This window comes from Bacillus rossius, chromosome 1, assembly GCF_032445375.1.
Source record: "Bacillus rossius redtenbacheri isolate Brsri chromosome 1, Brsri_v3, whole genome shotgun sequence".
NCBI lineage: Eukaryota > Metazoa > Arthropoda > Insecta > Phasmatodea > Bacillidae > Bacillus > Bacillus rossius.
Window position 1 is genome coordinate 172080908 of NC_086330.1, and position 8312 is coordinate 172089219.

The window sequence follows — 8312 nt, forward strand, 5'->3', positions numbered from 1 at the left end:
GTCTTGTATAAACCGATTGGAGCTAAGAATTAGTCATTTCACGCCTATGCGGACCTAAATGTTTGTAAGATTGCTAACCTTCGCAGGTGATCCTGTAGTAAAATAGAAATTATGTAATAAATATTATGTTTGTAAAAGAACTTGCAGTGTTTTTATTTTCGAACCTGTCATTTTTTAGGTATTTTTACATAAAAATTAAGATTGTTTGCATCGATCGGGTATCGAACCGAGGACAGGAATCGATCGAATCAATATGTAAATTAATGAGTGATTTATTTAATGAATATTGGAACTTTTCCCGAATTTCTAGCTAAATAATTACGGATTTTCAAAATGGTGGCCGAATTTCAAGATGGCCGGTGTCATAGTTATAAACGATTACTGTACTCTAGCGGATAAGAACTAAACTAACATGACGTCAGCGCACTCTCGCCGACGATACATTGATGATGGCTTCTAGCATCAAAGACAAGATGGCGGACATGACGTCATACTAGGTGACGATATATATGCTTTGAAAAAAAGTGGTGGGAGTCAGTCTGCCTGCAGCCACCATTGAGGAAGGAGCCTGTCGCCATTTTTAATTTTTTTTTTACACTCGTCGGGTTCGAACCGAGGACTCCGAGCTCCGTGTCGTTAATGTGTATTTTTTAAATATTTTTTATTAAAATTTTATTAATTTAATTTTTTTATAATTTTTAAAAAAAATTTCATTAAAATCGGATAATAAATAAAAAAGTTAAAGATGGCGGCCGTAACGTAAACTGCAACGGTGACGTCATAATCCATGATGACGTCAGAGGCTTATCGGAGGCTGTAGACATGGATGCTTAAGCCTACATATGGACATTTCTAGCCGCTGGGATTTTTAAGGACAAAAAACGGGAAATTTTCCCTCGAAATGGGAATTTTTCTCTCGAAAAGAGAAATTTTTAATTTATGGAATTTTTTAAAAAATTTTGGCGGAATTTTTTTTTCCACAGAAATGGGAATTTTGAGGAATTTTGGGCAAATTTTGCCCAATTTTGGCAAATTTTGACCCGTTTTGAGGATCAAATTCAAGGTCAAGGTCAAAGGTCAAGGTCACAACCATCCAAGATGGCCGCCGTGACGTCACAATCCAAGATGGCGGTCGACAATCATCAATCCGCACCCAGAACCCAGATCTAGTAGCCCCATTTACATACAACTACCGTACATAACATTCAATATAGTTTATCATTTCAGTTTCTTCATTACAGTTTAAGTTTACTTGAGATATGTTTGATTAACGTACCCTGTATTAACACTTTTAAAACTACAAATAATTTTTGTAATTGGAAAAAATTCCATACATTTCAGCCTTTATTATTTATGCTGAGACATACCGCAATTTTTATCTATTTGAAGACGCAATTTGATTTTATCGAAACTGAAATGCCCTTAACATGCTTAACGAAAAAAAATTGATAAAGTCGTTAACATTGATTTAAAATTATTTAGGCCTATATGAATATTTGTATAAAGTTTCTTAGAGATTGTATTTTTATTGTTTACTAGCTGCAGTACCCGGCTTTGCCCGGGACGAATACCGGGTGATATATTGTCCGCGAGTTACAGCAAAATGGATAGCGATATGTCCAGTGTGTTGGACATTAAGAAATGACACATAATTACTGTTTGTGTATCTGTGACCTATGATTTTCTGTTTACCCATGGCGATCGGTTAAAAAGGTTTAGAAGTTGATGCGCTACAGCGCCATCTAGCGGCGAGTTACAAAAAAAATGTATAGCATAAAAACCTTCTTCATGATAAAAACACTTCGATGTGCCAATTTTCATGGCGATCGGTCAAACGGTGTAAGAGTTTATCGACGTCATACATACCAAAATCCAATTATATATATTCTTACATTTCGAAATTTTGGGGCTTTCACTTTTGCGAAAAGTGGATGTTCAGGACCTCAAATGGTTTGGAACACTCCACCTCGAAAGAAATGATATTTGAAATTCCTGAAATGTCGAAATTTTGGGGGTTTGTCCCCAGAGGGGGAGGGGTGATTTTGAGGACCCTGAATGGCTGGGAAACAATAAAAATCGAAAGAATGATATTTGAAATTTTTTAATTTTTGGGATTTTGACCCCTGGGGGGGGGGGGGTATGTTGAGGACCCCGAATGGCTCGTAAACACTCCAAATCGAAAAATAATAGGTTTTTGGAAATTTTGGGAATTTTTTTAATTATTGGGTCTTTGACTCCTTGTGGGGGGAGGGTAGTTTGAGGACCCCGAATGGCTCGGAAACACTCCAAATAGTAAAAAAAGTATTCTTAAATTTAAGAAATTTTTCGAAATTTTGGGGTTTTGCATTCCCCCAATCCCCTTACCCCAAATTTGTTGGAGAACACGTCCTTGGGTAAACGTTCCGCCATCCCCCGGACACTTTAGTTAGTAATGACTTAATTTTAATACAATTTCCTCCAATTTTTCGAAATTTTGTGGCTTTCACTTTTGAGAAAAGGGAGGGGTGGTGGAGGTTCAGGACCTCGAATGGTTCGGAACACTCCATCTCGAAAGAAATGATTTTTGAAAATCCTGAAATTTTTGAGATTTTGGGACTTTGTCCCCAGATGGATAGGGTTAATTTGGGAACCCTGAATGGCAGGGAAACTAATAATCGAAAGAGAATGATTTTTGAAATTTTCTAAATTTTGGAGCTTTGACCCCTGTGAAGGTGGGGGGGGGGGGGGGGGGTGATGTTGAAGACCCCGAATGGCTTGTAAACACTCCAAACCGAAAGAGAATAGGTTTTCGAAAGTTTGGAAATTTTTTTTATTATTGGGTCTTTGACTCCTTGTGGGGGGAGGGTAGTTTGAGGACCCCGAATGGCTAGGAAACACTCCAAATAGTAAAAAAGTATACTTAAATTAAAGAAATTTTTGATATTTTTCGTTAATTTGGAGTTTTGCACTCCCCCCCCCCCCCTTCTACCACAAAATTGGGTGCGAATGTGACTTTGGGTAAAAGTTCCACCATGCTCCGGACACTTTAGTTCCTAATGACTTAATTTTAATACAATTTTCTCCAATTTTTCGAAATTTTGTGGCTTTCACTTTTGAGAAGGGGGGGGGGGGGGTTGGAGGTTCAGGACCTCGAATGTTTCGGAACACTCCATCTCGAAAGAATAGATATTTGAAATTCCTAAAATTATCGAAATTTTGGGGCTTTTTCCCAGAGGGGGGGCGGGGGGTTCTAGGACCCAGAATGACTCGAAAACATTAAAATCGAAAGAGAAAGATTTTTTAAAAATTTTAAACTTTCGAAATTTTGGGGCTTTAACCACTTGAGGGGGGTGGGGGGGGGAGGGGTATGATGTTGAGGACCCCGAATGGCTCGGAAACACTCCAAATCGAAAGAGATATAAAGGAAAACTTATTACCTACCTATGAATAATTTTCTAAATAAATTAATAAATAACTCTATGTTTAAGAATTTACGTACATACATAATATTAAACTTCAAACTATACACACCAAAAAAAAAAAAAAAAAAACTAAGGATGTTTGTGAAACTATTTTTTATTTGTCATGATGTTTAAAACATTTGTAGGATTTGTTGATATGTAAAACTGTGGTGGCCATATTCCGCTTATCCAAAGGAGTATAGAAATTAATAGAGATATCACTCCCCGTACACACCACAAATCTTTGAATTAAGTAAAAAAAAAAACATAGTCCAAAATGAAAAACAAGAAGTATGAATAACAACTAATTTGTCAAAAAAATTTATTCAACTGGAATGACAATGTTAACATCCACCTGAAATTTAATAGAAGTAGGTAGGTAAGAATATATATATATAAGAAAATAAATGAAATTAAAACTTACATAAATAAAATTATCTCACACTCAACCAAACATAATGTTTAATATGAAATACAGGGAGATGGCAATTACACGTAACTATTCTAATTAATAAAAAAAATCGACCTACCTGAAATAGTAAAATTCAAATTTTTCAACAATATATTACATAATTGATAAATATTTCTGGTCTTCGGTCTCAGTAGCCCTAAGACTCTTGACGCTCAGAAGATTAATTATAAACACTAAACCAAACTCCTTGCAAATAAGTTATAAGTAGGTACTGTAAAAAAAAATTTAAATTGTAATATACAAAAACGGTATTAAAAATTGAAACAAATATGGCGACACTACAAACTGTCAAGATAGGTATTTATTTTTTTCTTACTCTCTACTTAGTTCCTTACAATAGCAAAACGTAACGTAATGGCTTGAAAGCTATTGCTCGGCAGACATAGAGGAATGACACTTAACAGTTTGTATATCTATGACACACGTTACATAAAATTAAGATATATTTTTTTAAACCGTTTAAAATTTATTTTTTTTAGACAAAATATAGCCTATGTCCATCCCCAGGATATAATCTATCTCCTTGCCAAATTTCATTTCGATCCGTTCAGCCTTTCAGCCGGGAAAAGGTAACAAACAGACAGACAGACAGAGAGACAGACAGACAGAGTTACTTTCGAATTTATAATATTAGTAAGGATTTCGTTCATTATCAAATAGATGCAATTAAAAAATTAAATAAAAGAAATACTATGAAACATTATATAATATGTATATTCATGCCTATTTTCTTACTTTACTATTTAGTTTATTTTGATAATTTATTTTTTTATTTATAATAAATTTTATTTTAAGCCCCTTTTCTTGGGATTTTAGAATAAGGTAAGATAATTAATTATAGATTTTTGGAATACAAAACCATCTTCACCCCTATAACTGCAAAGGGTGGTGAAAACAAGGGTTAGAGGAAAAACCAATTTCATAACTCCCTTAGTACTCACATCATATAATCCGTTCAAATTGTTTGTAAATTGTATAATTTTTATCTATTTTTTTTTTAAACAATTTTTGTTAATACTAATAATATGAACTATTGGAGTAAGAGAATAAATAAACAAGGGAAGGATTTAAAAAATCATTATTTCGTCAATCCATTCTAATTATTGTAAAACCTTAAAATATTATCTATAACTTTCGTTCGAAATAATTTTTTATACGACCAACGACTAAGGACAGAAATACCAGTGTAGAAGGACAAAAAATTAATAACTCCCTCAGCATAAACACTATCGAATCCATTAAAATTATTTATAAATGGTTTAATTTGCATTTAAAACTTTTGGCTAAAAGAGAAATTGATTGAGACATTGCAGCAAAGGGATGAAAATATACATGGTAGGATTTTAAAAAATTCAGTTTTTCCACACCAAGTACACATTCTTCTTTATTGTAAAACTTAAAAATGTTATCTACATCTTTCGTTTGAATTAGTTTTTTTATACGACCACCATTTCGAACAAAGGATGTAAAAACCAATGTTTAAGGACAAAAAATTCATAACTCCCTTAGTAGGCACGCTATTTAATTCGTTTGAATTGTTTATATTAAGAATTAGACGGGCAATAATATTTTTTTTGCAAAATAATATTTTTAAAGATGGTAAATTTCAAACACACGCATGAGTGTATGGAGAGCTTACATTTAAAGAAAAACAGTAATACATATGTTTTTAGTTTATTTTGCTTAATGGGCCCTATATAAGTGCCTAGAGGTCCATTTAAATTACAACTAAACCTTGAGTTTTTTATACCGAGAAATAAAGTTACTTTAATATAACAAACACGCACAGGCAAGGAAAATTTCTCAAAAAAAATCTAGCCCACGGATTAAAATGTTATTTCATTTAATCAGACTTTTAACGGATTCAAAGAAAGAAATTTGGTTTTTGCACAAACTTAAATAATAAGATGTGGTTGCCAAACAAAGAAGAAATACATATTTAACTAGCAGCTTTTTTTAGTTGTCCGATGGAATAATGATTGTTTATAACGTTATTTATTTTAAGAAAGTTGGTTTTTGTCAAGCCATCTATTACCTTAACAAATAGACTTTGATAAAATTACATTATTTAGCAAATTTATAATTTATTAGAATGTTTAACCATTTAAAACTTCACAGTTCAAGAATGCTGGAGAAGTATCTAGACATGGGCTATAAAGAGAAATTGTCCCAGTAGTGTCTTAGAGGTATTTATGATAACTATGGTATAATACTTAAATCAGGATCGTCCAGAAAATGTTAGCAACCGTGGCCCTCAGAAAAGTTTTCTAATGGAAAACATTTAGCGGTTAAGATTTTTGTTAATATTTAATTATAAACGATCAATTGACTTATTACTGACATGGTGAACACGCAATTATACCTACATTCGGTATCACACTGTGTGACTTATTTTGTGACCAGTTAAGACGAATACAAACATTCATATTATAAACAAGATACGATACACGAACCTCTCGCCTTAAATCCTGGCGTGCGTTCAACGGCGCAACTAGGCTACCACTCTCAGTCAGAATTTATTGAATACTTTTCCCTGTTCACATTTAAAAGTTTTGTCAGTCCGGTTTGGCGCCACTACTTGTGACATTAAATAAGCCTGACGGAAATGTAAGTTAATAAATTAGTTTCCCTTACATACTTATCCTATAGGATTGCAATACAAACGCATTACCCATGGCTGTTGTTTAGCAAAGAATGTAACACATTAAGTATTTATTAAAGCTTTAACATTGGTAATTAGGCGGATATATTACTCGCTTTGAAGCGCCCGGTCTGCGTTCACCCCAGCAGTTTTACGATGGAAGTCTAAGAGCTCGCATGTTTTTAGTATCTCTATCGTCGCAATAAACTAAAAATACAGAGATAAAAACAATATAAGGTCCATTCGGTTTTAAGACAGAAATTTACATACGGCATATTTGTGGGTCAAGTACCTATAATTAGGAATACATACTATATGCAACGCCATTCAGGAGCATTGAAAATAGAAATGCATCTCGGGGCAGTATGTCTGCTAAGATCATGTGGGATAAATTAGCAGATTTCTTTTTGAAGGAAGGGAATTCACAGTGGCAACATTGAATAATTTAAATCTGTTTAAGTATGTAACAAGATGACTAGCTATGAACTTAAAAACCACATATCTTCACATCTGCTTTCAATTGTGCTTTCTTTTAGTTAAATGTGTGAACTGTATGTTTGTGTTCTCTACGAATACTATGAATCCATAACATGTCCCTTTGTGTGTGTACTATTTGTCCATTACGTGGACTGCGTGTCCATTTCATGTACTGTGTGTCCAATGCGTGTCTAGTGTGTGTACTGTGAGTACTGTGTGTCCTGTGTGTGTACTGTGTGTCCAGTATGTATACTATATGTCCATTGTGTATGTTTTTGTGTGTATGTGTGTACTGTGCGTCCAGTGTCTGTACTGTGTGTACTGTGTGTCTAGTGTGTGTAAAGGGTGTACTGTGTGTTCAGTGTGTGTGTGTGTACTGTGTTTGGTGTGTGTCCAGTGTGTGTACTGTGCGTCCAATGTATGTACTATATGTATATTGTGTATGTTTTGTGTATATGTGTGTACTGTGCGTCCAGTGTCTGTACTGTGTGTACTATGTGTCATGTGTGTAGTATGTATTTGTTGTTTAATTTGTCTCGTTTCGTTAAAATGTGCGTAGTCATAGCTGTAGAAAGTCTAAATATTTACTGGTTCAAAACCTCTTGCTTGGTCTTGATAAAACAAGTTTTCGGGGATTCTTGGTCCTTTAGTAAGTGTAAACATTATTCCGTTGGTCTAATTGCTAAATAATTAATTTTTAATTCTTTAGGTATTACAGTTTTAAAGACTTTATGTTGACTGCTTGGTGTATGTTATATTAGCAATTGATGAAGGTTTGTTTGGAAATATTTGGTCTATTCATTTGAAATTTTTCATGTCCTGGTCTCGTGGTCCGAAGACACATGTTCCATATATATAGAATTCTACATGATCTGATTTGAATGTATTTCATGCAACAAAAATAATAATAGGCTTACTTGTTAGGCAAAACGTCCCCATATTTAATTCGTCAGACAGGTATCATGTCTAGTGTTCTTTTTAATTAGAGTGAATGACTAATAAACTCCATGAAAGGTAATGGGAAAGATTTTTAAAATTTATTTTAAGCTCTAGCTATTTTTATCACTGGCCGAGATATAAGCCAAAGAAAAAAATCTATTATTATTTTAATAAGTAAAACTTTTATGAATATTGGTATTTTCCCGAATTTATAGATTCAGAATTTCAAGATGGCGGCAATATCGGCTTAAAGGAGGCTGGTATATGAGGAACTGAAACATCTTTTAGTACTTTTTTCAATATTTTATTAAATAAAAAATGTTTACCGCCATTTAAAATGTTT